Consider the following 16,114-nt stretch of genomic DNA (forward strand, 5'->3'; position numbering starts at 1 on the left):
TCCTCTCCTCTCCTCTCCTTTCTCTTTTTTCATATATAACTGCATGTATAAATGTTGTTTGTGGAAGTTATTTCCCTCTTAATTTGGGAAGCATAATTGATATTAAATGTAAATATGATTTACTTCATCTATAAATTATTTTTCCACTTATTTTTCCACTGTAAAAATAGAAGTAAAGTTATAAATAATGAAACAGCATTCAGACAAAAGTCTCCAACATTAATCATACATAATCTTTCTGCGTTGAAAGTGTTCAAGTATACATCAGTTTAACTCCTGTGACAATGCCAAAATGTAAAATTGTTTCCTTCCATTTCAAGAAATTGAAATAATTACATCTTGAATTTTTCTCCTTGTCCACTTGCAGGTCCTACGTATTAAACAAGCATTGGCTTTGAACTGACATTTTCTTCATTTGTTTGAAATACATGCAATTAATAAGCATCCTTTTCCTTGTGTTACTGAGGCTTAATCCTTCTCCTGTTGAATACATAAAGTCATAGATGAAATCTGTGGTCCATGCTTGAAAGGCTCTAGAAAAAGTGATTCTTTTTTCAGGGAAGATATTGGATGCAAAAGCAGTGTTGACTCTGGAGATCCTTTCTAGAAACACCAGGTAGGTCCCTTTCTAAAAAACAACACAGCAACTCACTTTTATAGGACAAAGAAGAGCTGGACAAACAAGACTTGTTCACAAATGTTCCACTTTCAGGAGAATATCAGAGCCAAGAATATCTGACAGTACAGAGAAATGTCATACCCCAAACCCCCTAGCAACTTCTTACATCTAACTTAAACCCCAATGAGATTTACTGAGATACCTATATTAGGCAGACTCTAAAGGAAGGGTTGTTAAACTTTTTTTGCAGCACATATATAAGATAATCAATGTAGCAAGAAGCACTATCAGAGAAAATGTCAAGATTATACTCCACAGTGGAACACTGGTGACAAAAATATCATTTTCTGAAAGATGAGTAAATTTTTTTCCTTCTCTTGAGAGAGCAAAAGAAGGGCCTTATCTGAATGGGATGCAATTGACCCAGTTTTGGCTTACTTGACCTTCTTGCTCTTAAAATAGAACAAAGAGTGTATCTATCTTCCCGTGCTCTCAGTCCCTTACATTAAATAGCTTTAGAAATTATGTGTCCACAAAATGCACATCATTTTGGTATATTCTAAATTGAACTGATGATACAAAACATCACAATCAGTTGATAGAAGGTGGGCTAAATGACTTTGAATTATTACCTGCACTGGCTGCCATAAGAAAGAAAGGAAGATTCTCTTCTGTCATCAGTGATTGTAAGACTGTGTCCCAAAGCCCAAGGTGATTAAATAAGAACATCATTTATCTGCATAGTTTCCTCCTCCCTCTCCCCATAACAGCTGTTGAATTACAAATCTGTACCATGATTTCTAGTCATCACCAATAATCAAAACTGTAGTGCAATACACTGCTAAAAACCTGCTACTCATCTCACATATCACATGATTTCCTTTTACCATCTCTATGATCTTCCTACCACCTCAAAACTGTGTCTCATGAACCTTGGGAACTACTGACCTGTCAGTCTCATATCTGTGCTGGGAAAGATCATGGAGCAGATCCTTCTGGAAGCCTTGCTAAGGCACATGGAAGACAGGGAGATGATACAGGAGAACCAGCATGGCTTCACACAGAGCAAATCCCATTTGACCAACATGGTGGCCTTCTATGATAGTGCAGCTGCTTCAGTGGACAAGGGAAGAGCCATTGATGTCATCTATCTGGACTTCAGTAAGGCTTTTGACATGGTATCTCACTACATTCTTCTTTCCAAATTGGAAAGATATGGATTTGATGAGTGGACTGTTCAGTGGACAAAGAACTGGCTGCAAGATCGAGTCCAGAGAGTAGTGGTCAGTGGCTCAATGTCTGGATGAAACTGGTGAAAGTGGTGTCCCACATGGGTCAGTGCTGGGACCAATACTCATTAATCTCTTCGTCAGTGACATTGATGGTGGCGTTGAGTGCACCCTCAGCAAGTTTGCTGATGACACCAAGATGTGGGGTGTGGTCGACACACCAGAGGGGTGGGATGCCCTCCAGAGGGACACAGACAGGCTTGAAAAGTGGGCCCAGGTGAACATCAAGATGTTCAACAAAACCAAGTGCATGGATTTGCATCTGGGTTAAGGCAACATCCACTACTAATACAAGCCAAGGGATGAAAGGATTGAGCAGAAAAAGACCTGGGGATATTGGTGGATGGCACACTGGACATGAGCCAACAATGTGCCCTCACATCCCGGAAAGCCAATTGTATCCCGGACTGCCTCAGAAGAAGTGTGGCTAGCAGAGCAATGGTGATCCTGCCCCTCTGCTCTGCTCTGTGAAGCCTCACCCGGAATACTGCATCCAGATGTGGAGTCCACAGTACAGGAGAGGCATGGACCTATTGGAATGTGTCCTGAGAAGGGACATAAAAATGGCCAAAGAGATGGAACACCTCTCCTAGGAGGACAGGCTGAGAGAGCTGGGGCTGTTCGGCCTGGAGAAGAGAAAGCTGCAAAGTAACCTGATAGTCGCCTTTCAGTATCTAAAGGAGAGCTAAAGGAAAGAAGGGGACAGGCTCCCCAGCAGGGTCTGTGGTGATAGAACAAGGGGAAATGGCTTCAAACTTAAAGAGGGAAGATTTTGGTTAGATATAAGGAAAAAGTCTTTTACAGTGAGGGTTGTGAGGTACAGGAACACGTTGCCCAGAGTGGTGGTGGATGCCCCACCCTCAGAAACTTTCAAGGTAAGACTGGATCAGGCCCAGAGCAACCTGATCTAGCTGTAAATGTCTCTGTTCATTGCAGGAGAGTTGGATTAGATGACCTTTAAAGATGCCTTCCAACTCCAAGGATTCTATGATTTATATTGTTTCATATTCTGGTAATTATGACTTCAATAGCAGACATTTCCCACATCCTTAGCATGGCTTTCTGAGGACATTCAGCCTTGTTTCATCTATCATTTCATTTACTGACCTCTAGTAACTCTGAGGCTTGTTAGCAATTGCTCTGTGGGAAAAAAAAAAAATTCTAAGACTCTTTTCCTCACCATTTAACAAAGATAGTAGTATGTTTGTAAGAAGGATATTATATTAGTGAATTCATTCATGAATATACACTGTTGTGTAGGCTTAGTTTTTGGTGAGCAGCAGATATAATGACCAGAAATACAGCTAGCTTTACAGAATGAACAGCTTCATGCAAAGCTAACATATGAAGAAAGTGCAAGCAGTATATTTTTCACCAATGCTAAAGCAACAAGGGGGAATGCTTGGGGACCAGTGATTCATAATTTCTTCCAGTATTTCCTTTAACCAAATCATACAGTTGAGACTATTATGCATTGAAATATTGTCTCACAAATGTTGATAATTAGAACATATGGGAAAAAATATGAAAAACTTTTAAATGCCTTCTTCTGCCAGGTCTACAAAGGAGGCCCAGGAGGAGAGAGGTAGTACCAACTCTGGTGAGCTAGCAAGTATCAGACTTCCTCTAGCAGAAAGGAGCAATTAATAATTAGGCCTGAGATAAAAAGAGGTCCCCTGTGACCAGAGCAGAGAAACTGGAGAAACATCAAAAAGCACTGAGCTGCTCAGACATGGGATGCCAGAGAACAAACATATAGGGGTGAACAACAAAGAGATTCCACACACTTCAGTACATCACCTAGTGATTATCATGCAGGTGAACATCTGGTGAGACATTTGACATGGTGTGCATATAGAAGACTTGACAGTGAGCCAGCTACCTAAGGTTTTGCTGACATCTGGAGCTGAACAGAAAATAAAACAGTTTCTCACCATATTTAATTTCTCAAATTTGAAGAAGTATCTTATGGGACAAAATCTGCTCTACTTCTGTCCATCTTGCTAAGCCGAACCCTTCCACATCCTTGCATACAGACATGTAAACGAGCCTAGGTTCAGTCAAGTCCTCGGTTGGAATATTTGAAGTGAGCAATGAGTTAGCAAATGAATATCACATTAGCCAGTGGGTATATCTGATCTGAGCTCCTCATAATGGACAGAGATGATTTTACAATTGAAGGTCACATAAATTGAGATACATTCTGCAGCTTGCAATACATTTCTTAAGAGAACTAGTTAAAATATAACAAATATTTATAAGTCTATTTCTCAAAATCTGCTATGTTTTAACTTCCATGGTACCTAGACTTTAAATTTAGATATGGTGCTTCTGTGGATTTTGAAATTTTTTTACTCTTGGTTTCATTCTTTTGATTACATTTGTCTCTTTTTCAGAAAAACTTTTCCTTGGTAGTACTATAATTATTTGTCTTAACATTATCTATGCTCAGCAAGCCTTTGCTTGCAATGTATTCTTCTGTAAATATAATGTAAAACCAAATATGCAATTCAGTAATTCAAGGACTCACTTTGGAAACACTACTATGACACACAACAAGAATTGTTCATTAAGGAGAATTTTTGTAGGATTTGGCTTGTTTTTTAAGTTTTTAAAAGCAATAAAGTAGATTTTCTTTCCGTTTCCACTTTGTCCATTTCAAATAGTTCATTATCACTTGTATGGAATAGCATAATAAATTACTGGTCAAGTAATGATCCACCTAGTACCTCCTTTCCAACATGCTGTAGCCCAAGATGTACCCATCAAGGGCTATGTCTATTCACAAAAGAAGGCAAAACTGGAAAAAGTGAAGGGAAAGTTAAGAAAAATAAATGGACAGGGAATGGAGATCAGAAATCAAGGTGCAGCTAAAAAACCTGACTACTTACTTGGTGAACAGTATCTGTTCTGCATATATTTGTTCAGCAAGAAATTGCTATCTGTACTGAGCATTCCCTGAAAGTGTTAAGAATATGCAAATTTGATCTAAGATGTCACAGGAGAAATCCACTGATTCAAATTATTACCTGTTTCAGGATGAAAATTACACTGAATGCAAAAGTAAAATATGTGAAAGTAGTAGAACAAGTTCTTAATTATCACAGAATCACAGAAACACAGAATCGTAGGGGTTGGAAGGGACTTGCAGAGATCATCAAGTCCAACCCCCCTGCCAAAGCAGGTTCCCTACACCAGGTCGCACAAGTAGGCATCCAGGTAGGTCTTGAATATCTCCTGAGAAGAAGCCTCCACAAGCTCCCTGGGCAGCCTGTTCCAGTGCTCTGTCACCCTCACCATAAAGAAGTTCTTGCACACATTTGTGCGGAACTTCCTGTGCTGAAGTTTCTGGCCATTTCCCCTTGTCCTGTCTCCACACACTGCAGAAAAGAGCTTGGCCTCACCACTCTGCCCCACACACCTTAGATATTTATAAACCTGGATCGAGTCCCCTCTCAGTCTTCTTTTCTCAAGGCTAAACAGACCCAGTTCACTTAGCCTTTCTTCATAGGGGAGTTGCTCCAGGCCCTTCACCATCTTTGTGGCCCTCCGCTGGACTCTTTCCAAGAGATCCCTGTCTTTTTTGTACTGGGGAGCCCAGAACTGGACACAGTACTCCAGATGAGGCCTTACCAGGGCAGAGTAGAGGGGGAGGATCACCTCCCTCGACCTGCTAGCCATGCTCTTTTTAATGCATAATTTTTAATTATGGTTGCTTTGTTGTACTAATATAAAATGCATACTGTCTTAGAGAATGTTATGTAAGGAAAAGTTAATATAACAGTCATTCTTTTCAAATGGTATGGAGAGATGAAGTATTTATTCACACATTTTGTGAAAAGGAAATCTACAATAAAGAAAGAAGGTAACTTTTTAATAACAGAAGGACCTATTTCTGCTAAGACTCATATCTTCACAATTGCAAATGAGTTGTTTGTGCAGAAATAGTAGTTTGGGAGAACAATTTAGTTTCGCAATGATCCCTCTGATGCTGATGAGACAGTGAAAGCTTCCATTTTCAGATCTTCCTTCTGCCATTGAATAAACAACTTTGTTTTCATATTGCCAGAATGCTCCAGCAAACTCCGGAATTCACTAGTATTGTTGCTGGATATAAATAGAGCATTTTTTTTGTGCCGCAAGGCATCTGCAGCTGCTTGCTGAATACAAGCAGAAAGCAAATGTTTTGCACTTGTTACAGATATGCATACGCATATCTTCTCCTCCAAGCTGCTCTGCTTTGAATGAATTTCCCTAGAGCCAAGCCACTGCATGATTTATACATAATAAAGAGTTGCCTGCTTGAAGTCTCTTCTGAAGATCCTCCAGGTTAATGGTTCCTGTGGGTTGAGGCTGAATGAGAGTCACACACATTATTTTCTGTGTACAGCTGCTCTCATTGCAAACAGACCTCCAAAGTACAACTTTCACTCATCCATGGCACATGGAAGAGTGTATCCTGACCTCATGGAACCATGCATAAACACATATGAATAATTGATTTATTTTAGTCTGACATGAATTGCTGAAACACAAAATAATAAAATCAATTTTACTCTCACAGCTTTGGCTGTAGATTCAGTTTTCCTTTGCATTGCAATTCCATTCTTTTATTTTACACTTTCCTTGAGTGGTAAAGTAGGTCTTAAAGATTAAGCCTTAAAAATCTTAATTCAAGCATGAGTAATTGGTATATATCATTGAAAGCATATAACTATTCTTGGACTTAAATTAGTAAAGAGGACATGTGACTATGATGCAGTTGTCTTAAGCTAGAGATTGACAATGCTAACGCATCATATTGCCATTTCTGCAAGACGGGGGGAATTACATTTATTTGTAGTAGACAATAAGACTAATTTTTTATCAGCAGCACTTTTGCTAATCAACAGCTAGTAGGAGATGTATCTCTGCTTTACATTTTCTCTAAATGTTCTGTTGCAAAACAATTACCCTTTGCATTGAAAATTAACTCAGAGGTTTCTGTCCCAGCTGTCAGTAAAATGCAAGCAAGACACATTACCCAAAAGCCTATCAGAGTAGCAATACTCTGTTCCTATAAGCTTTAAAGTATCCCAATGCAATGCAAAATGCAATCACGTTCATAGAATCAGAGAATGATTGGGCTTGGAAGAAACCTGTAACAGTCATCTTGCTCTGGTCAAAAATCTAGAGCATGTTGCCTAGGACCATGTCCAAACAGCTCTAGATGATCTCCAAAAGAGAGACTCCACAACCTCTCTAGGCAACCTGTGCAGTGCTCAGTCACCTGTACACTCTTCACCTTGTCAGAAAGCACCTCTGAAAACTGCCTGGCTGCTGTGTTCTTAAAAAACTCTCTCCAGGTACTTATATATATATTGATGAGATTCCCCCTAGCCTTCTCTTCTCCAGGATCAAGAGTCACATGAATCCCAGCCTTTCCTCGGAACAAAGATGTTGCATCATCTTGGTTGTCCTTCTCTGGACTTTCACAGTGATCCATATTAAGACCTGGTTGTTTTTTCTTTCTGTTAATAGTATATAATAGCATGAAGAAGTATCATTTCTTAGGGAACAAGAGCTCTCAATCACAAGAAATCAGGCAAGAAGAGCAGGAGACCAGTATGGCAGTGTTTGCTTTGTTAACCAAACTAAAACACAAAAAGAAAATGCAGTGGAAGAAGGAATATATATCCTGGGAAGATTACATGGATGAGGTACAGGACTGTAGGGATCGAATTAGAAAAAAACAAAGCACAGATAGATCTAGACTTGGGTAGGGATGCAAAGAATAAAATAGGTTCATAAGATAGCAAAGTAAGATAAAAGAAACTGTACTACCCCAGTGAGTGAGACAGGAAATATGGCTACAACAAACATGTAGAAGGCTGAGGTAGTTAACTTTTTCACCTCAGTCTTTGCCAGCAGTTATACTTTGCATACTTCCCAACCCACAGAAACTCAAGGCAGGAACTGGGAGATTTAAAACCTACTCACCATGATAGAAAACCACTTTTGAGACTATCTGAGAAATTTAAAAGTGCATAGGCCCTTGAGACCCTATGAGATGCATTTCAGGATCTTGAAGGAAATGACAGGTGAAGCTACTAAGATGCTGGTCAATGTATTTGAAAAGTTGTAACAGCCAGGTGAATATTTCAGTGACAGGAAAGGAACAAACATCACTCTCATTTGTAAAAAGGATGAAAGGAAATGAGTAAGTACAAACTGGTGAGTCTCACCTTTGTACCTATGAAAATCACAGAGCAGGTCTTCCTGCAAATCATATAAAAGCATGTGGGGGATAGGGAGATGACTGGAGACAGCAACATGAATTCTCAAAGAGTAAATAAATTTGGTGGTCTTCTACAACACTGATAGCATTGGTAAACAAGGGAAGAACAATGGATGACATCTTTTTGTCTTCTGTTAATCTTTTGATATGATCCCACACAACATCTTTTTCCCTAAATTCCTTTTTTCCTAAAAGGCAAGTATTTGATGGATGGACTTTTTAGTGGATAAGGAACATCCTGGTTGTCTACATCCAAAGAGTTGCAGTCAACAGCTTGATGTCCAGGTGGAGGCCAGCAGAGAGTACAGTCCCTCAGAGTGCAGTACTGGGACTGGTACTATTCATTATTCATTGCACTTGCAGTCCTGGGTTGCATCAAGATAAGTGTGACCAGCAGGTCAAGGGAAGAGATTCTGCTCTCATGAGACCCCACATGGAGTACTGTGTTCAGTTCTGGAGCCCCCAGTGCAAGAAAGACATGGAATTGTTGGAGTGTGTCCAGAGGAGGGTCACTAAGATGATCAGAGGGCTGGAGCATCTTCCCTAAGAGGACAAAGATGGGGTTCTTCAGCCTGGAGAAGGTTCTGGGGGGATCTTATAGCAGCCTTCCAGTATCTGAAGGGGGTCTACAGGAAAGCTGAGAAGAAACTTTTTATAAGGACAGGTAGCAAAGGATGAGGATAAATGGTTTAAAACTGGAAAAGGGTAGATTTAGATTAGACATTAGGAAGAGATTCTTTACTGTGAGGGTGGTGAGACATCAGAACAGGTTGCACAATGAGGCTGTGGATGCCTCCTCCCTGGAAACATTCAAAGCCAGGCTGGATGGGGCTTTGAGCAACCTGGTCTACTAGAAGATATTCCTGCCTATAGCAGGGGGGTTGGAACTAGATGGACTTAAATGTACCTTTCAACCCAAACCATTATATGATTCTAGGATTCTTCTAGGATTCTAGGACTATTCTCATTGATTACATGGACAGTGGGATTGAGTGCACCCTTAGCAAGTCTGCAGATGACACCAAACTAGGTGGTGCAGTTGATGCTTCAGAGAGGAAGGATTGCCACCCAGGGTGACCTTGATAGCTTTAAGAGGTGGACCTGTGCAAATAGTATGAAAATCGGCAAGGTCCTGAACCAAGGTTGAAGTAATCCCCAGGCTGGGTGATTAACAGACTGAGAGCAGCCCTGTGGAGAAGTATTTGGATTTGGCAAATGAAAAGAGCAAAAAAAAGCCAGCAATATGCACTTGTAGCCCAGAAGACCAATGGTATGCTGAGCAATACCAAAAGAAGTATGGCCAGAAGGTCAAGGAGGAATGATTCTTCCTCTCTACTCTTTTCTCAGGAGACCTCAACATGGAGTAGTGAATCCAGATCTGGAGCCTCAGCAAAAGAGAGGAACGGACCTGTTAGTGCAGGTCCAGTGGAGGGTCACAAAAATTAGCAGGGGCTGGAGCTCCTTTTCTATGAAGGGAGGTTGAGAGAGTTGTTCAGCTAGAGAAGAGAAGACTCTGAGGAAACCTTATCATGGCCTTCTAGTATGTAAAGGGAGCCTAAAAGAAAGATGAGAAGGATGTGTAGTTATACAGCAAGGGATATCAGTTTTGAATTAAAACAGTGGATTTAGAATAGATATAAGGAAAAAAATTATTTACTCTAACTGGTGGCTAGAAAAGGTGATCTGAAGAGGTTGTTGATGCTTCCTCCCAGGAAGAGGTAGGTGATCAAGGCCAGGCTAGATGGAACCTAGACTAATCTCACCCAGTCAAAGATCTTCTGGGTAGTGGTAAGGGGGTTGGGTATGGATGATCTTTAAGAATCCCTTCCAACTCAATCCATTGTATAGTTCTGTGATATTTTTTTTCTTTCCTTGGACATCCATATGAAGCCAAGTCTAACCCATGCACAATGCTATACCAGAGTAGTCTTTTAATCTGATATAGATTCATTAGTTTTCTATGTGAGGTTACAATACAGTGAAAGATTGGACACAAGCCAGCATGCTGTACTCCCAAAATCTTGTTTCTGCCTCAACCATTGTTAGAATTTTGACCTTGAGATCACAATTTCACTGTATGTAAGCGTCTTGGCACCAGAATGGCTTAGCACAGTGGACCTGAAGCCCAGGAGGAAATTCTGTGCTCTGTTATAAATTTCTAAACGTTGTCTTTTGCTGAAGATTCCTATGATGACCTTGTCTCACAGAAGTAATCACTGAACCATAAAACAAAAATCTCTATTATTGCACAGAGATGAGGCATGAGAGTAGCAGGCACATTGTTCTCAGTGCTTCCCCAAACTATAATAGACAATGTTACAGCCCGCAGCTGCTAGAAGAAATTTAGCTAGAAGCAGCAGGACTTTGCAAGAGTGAGGAAAGGTTACACAATGTTTTACAAGGGCTGAATATTCCAATTTAATCTGTGGTAATTACTTTTTCTGATTTGCATTTTACCCTAGATTAATGGTTGACAGGTGGCCCAGTTAGCCCATCCCATTCTCTCACATGCACATCATGATTAATGCAAACATGAAATGCATTTTAAGAACCATGAAGTAAACACAAAGCAATCATATTGCATTGTACATCTTCAGCCATTAATGTCTGATGAAGGCAATAATCTCTGAGAGCTGCTTTCCTCAGATACAGAACAGAAAACTGAAGTTCAGCATAATCTACAAGTCTTTTCTGTCTCACTACACAGTTCCCTTCCCATACCTCCTCTGGACTCTGCAGAAAGCTAGGCTTATTGGTCTCAGCTATGTGAGGAGAAAGTGAGAGGAGCAGTGCATGCTCTGAATGAAAGGAGCAGATTATAAATTTTGCACCTCAGGATGAGACAGAGCCTCTACCAGAGCACATCCTGGTATTTATGTAAAACAGTGATGCTGTTAAGACTTACAGCATGATAACAGGGGTTTTCAAAGCAAAAGTAGATAAGTCTAGGGCACTCTAGTGAGGCAGTGATAAGTTAGTCCATGATATCAGGCTAATGTCATGCACCTTGCATTTTCAACATGATTGTAGCATTAAGAATCAGACGATATCAAGTTACCAAGTTATATTGAGTAAGTTTTGTTCAGCTAGTTGTTGATTTGCTTCTTCAGTGCTATTTCTTTTTCTGCACAATAGATTGTTATATCTGCAAGCCACATTATTCAAGGCAGGTTTATCTCAAAAACTGTTTACAGCAAACAGCGATACAGCACAAAAGAGGAAATATATTAACCAGACTAATTGTAGAGCTTTTGGGGCACAGGAGCTCTTGAAGAATGTGGAAGAGGGTGGGGTTTTTACAGACCCCAGTGGATGATAATCCCAAGTATCTCACCTAAGTAAATTCCACATCGGAACAATCATAGGATCCTACCACTGAACCACTCTCCCTACTGTTATGGCTCTTACAGTACTCAGCAACATAAATCTGTCTGAGGCTTCGGATGGCTAGGAGGCTGTGTTGGTCATCCTGACTAGCTACATAATAACTCCTCTGAAGTATTATTTCAACACTACGAAAAAGATTTTTTCCAGGAAGACAGGTCTTAACTTTTGCTCTCTGATTTTGCCCCAAACTTTGCATTTATTGATTTTGCCCTGCATTGAATGACGAGTTCAATGTTTAGTGTTTGAAAGAACTGTATGTCCTGGGCTACAAATAGTTGTTGGCTATCTGGAGAAACATAGTGATTATTTCACCCCTTGCACTATGCCATGAATCTGTGACAGAGGTACCACAGATGCATATAAGTCAGTGCTCAAAGAAGTTTCAAAGAGAAGAAAATCAGAGAAAAATTATATACCACCATCTAAATATAATTGTAAATAAGGTTTAGGGTGATATGTTTTGCACTTGTTGATAGAAGGTCAGGTGAGGACCACAGGTATGTGGAAATGAACACAGAAGTTCTAGTTCTGAAGCTATGAGCCTCAGAAAAGTTATCAATTACTCTACCTACCCTACAGCAGATCACTGATGTCCATAAAGGCTTACTTCAAAAAATAAAAATAAAAACTGAAGTCAGAAGCAAGCCAAGAGCCACAAAGTTTTCTTTAACTATCTCACTTGAAGACCATTTGAAATCAAGTGGTAGAACAGTTACATTTCCCATGAAGCACCAGTCCCAGTGATAACATACATTGATTGCACAAGAGGTAGCAGGCCATATGATTTGTACAGGAATGTAAAGTGTCTCTGTCTCAGAAAGCTACAACTCTGCCAGACCACATAGCAAATGTTTTGTAATGCTTTCCTCTGGCCACTTACAAGGCATAAAACTGGCAAAGGAAGTAAAACAAATGCGGTCCACTTTAGATTTGAATCAACTGCAATTTTCATATATATATCTACAGGAGGTAAAGGGGAGGATATAACATGCTGATGGTATGAAAACAACAGTTGAGATGGGCTGAAAACACTTCCTACATCTGAATGAAGTAAACACTAGGAAATAGCATTGCTACCATGCTGATCACTTTCAGATGAAGCATTTTTCAAGCACTTCTCTAATACTGGCGCAGTATTCCCAGAAGTCCTTCTGCCTTTAAAATAACGTGCCAGAGCTCACAACAAGATTTTGCCTTGTAGGTAAAGTTTGTTTTATGATAGATACAATAAAGGTCAGGCACTGTTAGTCATAAATCCCTTTCATGTTCCTTTAACTACAAGAAATGCTAGAGCATGTATCTGCTAGAAATCATCTCACTGTTCTGTGATTTCTATTAATTTTGTTCTTTGCTGCAAGGTTGTGCTCTAGACAGGTATATGGTATTGCAGAAGCCCGTGATTATACAATGCAGAGAACAAGTATTTTGTCTTTTGCCTTTACAAGTGACCTCTGAGCATCCCAGAGATAGTGAAGTCTTTCGAGCAACCTAGGGGCTCTAAAGTGAAAAGACATTAAAAAAATGTATTACTTAATGAAAAATACAGAGACAAAAACAGACACAATTTTGTTATTAGATCTTACAAAAATAGCCAGTCAGAGACTGCAAGTTCTGCTTTTCCTGCCCCTCTCAGGTAAGCTCTGAAAACTTTGACTCATGCCCTGGACTCCTACAAAAATTCACCAACTGCGTGGATCTTTGCATATTGTTTCCCACACCTCAACCGTACTGACCTATTTAAAGTGTGCTCTCACTTGTGCAAAGTGCTTATAAGCTTCTATTTGTGATGCACTATCTGATAAAGGAGCAGGAAAATGTTCCATGCTGCTGTACCCGAGGTCTCTGACATAGCGTTCGAATTTTTTCCTAGTCTCTTGTTACCATCTTAATAGATGTTGTGCAGGCACCTCTGCCATTACATAACATCTCTCCCTTTCTACATTTTCAAATTACCAGTAATATAGTCATAGTGATATAATATTAATTACAGTTGGTCTAAATTAACTCCCTAGCAGATGTCTTAGCAAAGTCAGTTAATCACATTCGGATGAGGCCACATACCTGCAAAAAATAATAGGATTCTCTGCTTGCCCCGGGAGCCAGAATTATCAGGTTAATTACAGTCTACTCAGCCACTGCAGCTCTTATGAATAAAAGGATGCATTGTTCTAGATGACCTGAAATTTTAAATCCTGGTTATTCAAAATGCACATGACTCTCAGACATGGTTAAAGAATGGGTTTGATCCCAAAGCTGTATCTTTGCTTTCACACAAGAAACAGATAGCTCCTTGAAAACTGCTGCATAATGTAGTTCCCTCTTTTGAGGCAAAGAAAAAGCTAGGATATTCTGGTTTGGCTAGCTAGTAGTTTAATCATTGTTGAAAGCAAACAATTACCTGAGCTAAGTGATGGCCAGCCAATTTCCAGTAGGACCAAATTCATATGATTTTTGAAAGTTCATAATGTTGTCACATGAATCTGATCCACTGAGACCTGACACTCCTTGTAAGGAAGAGCTGAAATCTGTCAACAGCTTTTCTCTTCTTCAACAATTCATTGAGTTTACCACTCAATTAAGCTGATAATTTTCCACACAACTCTGGACATTTTGAAAATGTAGTTCTTGTTTAAGGGATCTGCTTCTGAGAATAGCTAGACTGAATTTCACTGTGGGGTGCAGGCAACTTGTCCTTGATTTCACCTGAAATTTTATCCATTTTTTGTCTCGATACATCTTGCATATAACAGTCTTCCCCACTGCAGTCCTCAGAAATATTTGGGATTAATTTCTGGAGACAGGAGCTACTGTATGATGGCTTCTTGAAGACAAAGCAGTTGGGTAAATCTGTATTCTACTACAGAATTTTGCAACCTTTTTATCAACCTTTTTATTTCTTTGCCACCTCCCACACAGTCATCATTGCTGTGCTAAGTTTTCCTCATCTTTGAGTGAAATTACCTAGCTTGTATGCCAGCTGGCATTGCCTCATTACTAAAAATAGCCTGGAACACCATATTTTGGAGCTGCTCAACACCTCCTTCTCAGAGCCCTTGAGTAGTGGCTTTTAGAATACATTTTTTTCTCCAATTTTTTCAGAGTCTGACCTAGAGTCTTTAGTGCTTGCCCACTTATCTTCAACCTGGAATGTGTCACAAGGGTGTGATGAAGAGGAAGGAAATCAGAAAGTGATAGATCCCGAAAAACTAATGAGTGCTGCTTAACCAGGGTAGACAAGCAAGCTCTGACATCAATCTGGGTAAATAGTATAGAGTTTATGGCTCTATGTCACTCAATTTTCACGAGTGGTGGACTGGGCTCCCCTGGGAGCGTTTTAGATGTTGATCAAGCTCTGGTCTCTCAGACTCTTCTACTTCATGGTATACCCTGCCTGCAACATTTTGCTCCTTTGTATCTGGGAATCACATATACAAGAGTACATAAAGGCATGATTTTAGCAACATAATCAGAACATAAAATTCTCTATGTCTTTATGAAAAATGGGGTACAGTGTTTGATGTTGTTTCTCAGATAAAATATTTCTTTGTAATTCGGTGCAAATCCCAAATCCCTCCATCCCTCCAGCTTGGAAGAAGTTGACCTGGGCTAGCTGCGTTTTGAGATGCAAGACTCAAGTTTGCAGTTTCATTGTCCCTCAATGAGGTAGACTACACTGCTTTGTGTAAACAATAGTCCTACTAAGTCTATTTTACTTCAGGTGAATGTCTTTGAATAGATTTGGATGGACCTACAGGAAGGAAAGAAGATTGTGTTGGCCTCCGAAAAGATGCCAGAAGCCATAGTGTAAGACAGGCAGGAAATACAAGAGGACCTTAAACTCTGCATTTTTGGGGAGCATCCACCAGGAGGTTCAAGAGGTAACAGAAAGCTTTATATTGACCAATGTATTCTAGATGGTAGAAGAGTATGCACAGATTAATGGAAAAAGATGCTTCGTTGGATACCAGTGGGGTAGGGTGAACTGTGCCCAGTCTGTCTATCTCAGTTTGGTCTCTCAGAGTAGCTGCAAGTTTTCTGTTTTAATAATTAAGATTTATTTTTATTCAGGCAAAACTTGGCTTTTGAGTTTAAAAGCCCCTCAGCCTTTGTGGAGAGATCACTAGAGAATGGGCAAAGTATATCTGTCATAGGATATTTGTCCACATGAAGCTCCTGATCTTCCAGATTTTGAAAGGAGGTGCTGTGACAGTAAAGGTAGATTGAAATTTCAAAACCCTCAGTGTCAGTGTCAATCCCAGTGGCTCATTTCTAGCTTGAAATACTGTCTACCAACTTCCTGTGTGACTTCCATGCTATCTCAGATCACAACTGTTTCATCCAGAGCACCTCAACACACTATCCTTTATAATTTCTATTTTTTATATCATACATTTCCACAATGTTACGGAATATGAATGTATATTTATTTATTTATTTATTTATTTATATTTTTTCATATATATATATACATATACATATACATATACATACACATACATACATATATATATATATATATATATATATATATATATATATATA

Source organism: Meleagris gallopavo, chromosome Z (genome assembly GCF_000146605.3).
Source record: "Meleagris gallopavo isolate NT-WF06-2002-E0010 breed Aviagen turkey brand Nicholas breeding stock chromosome Z, Turkey_5.1, whole genome shotgun sequence".
Taxonomy (NCBI): Eukaryota; Metazoa; Chordata; class Aves; order Galliformes; family Phasianidae; genus Meleagris; species Meleagris gallopavo.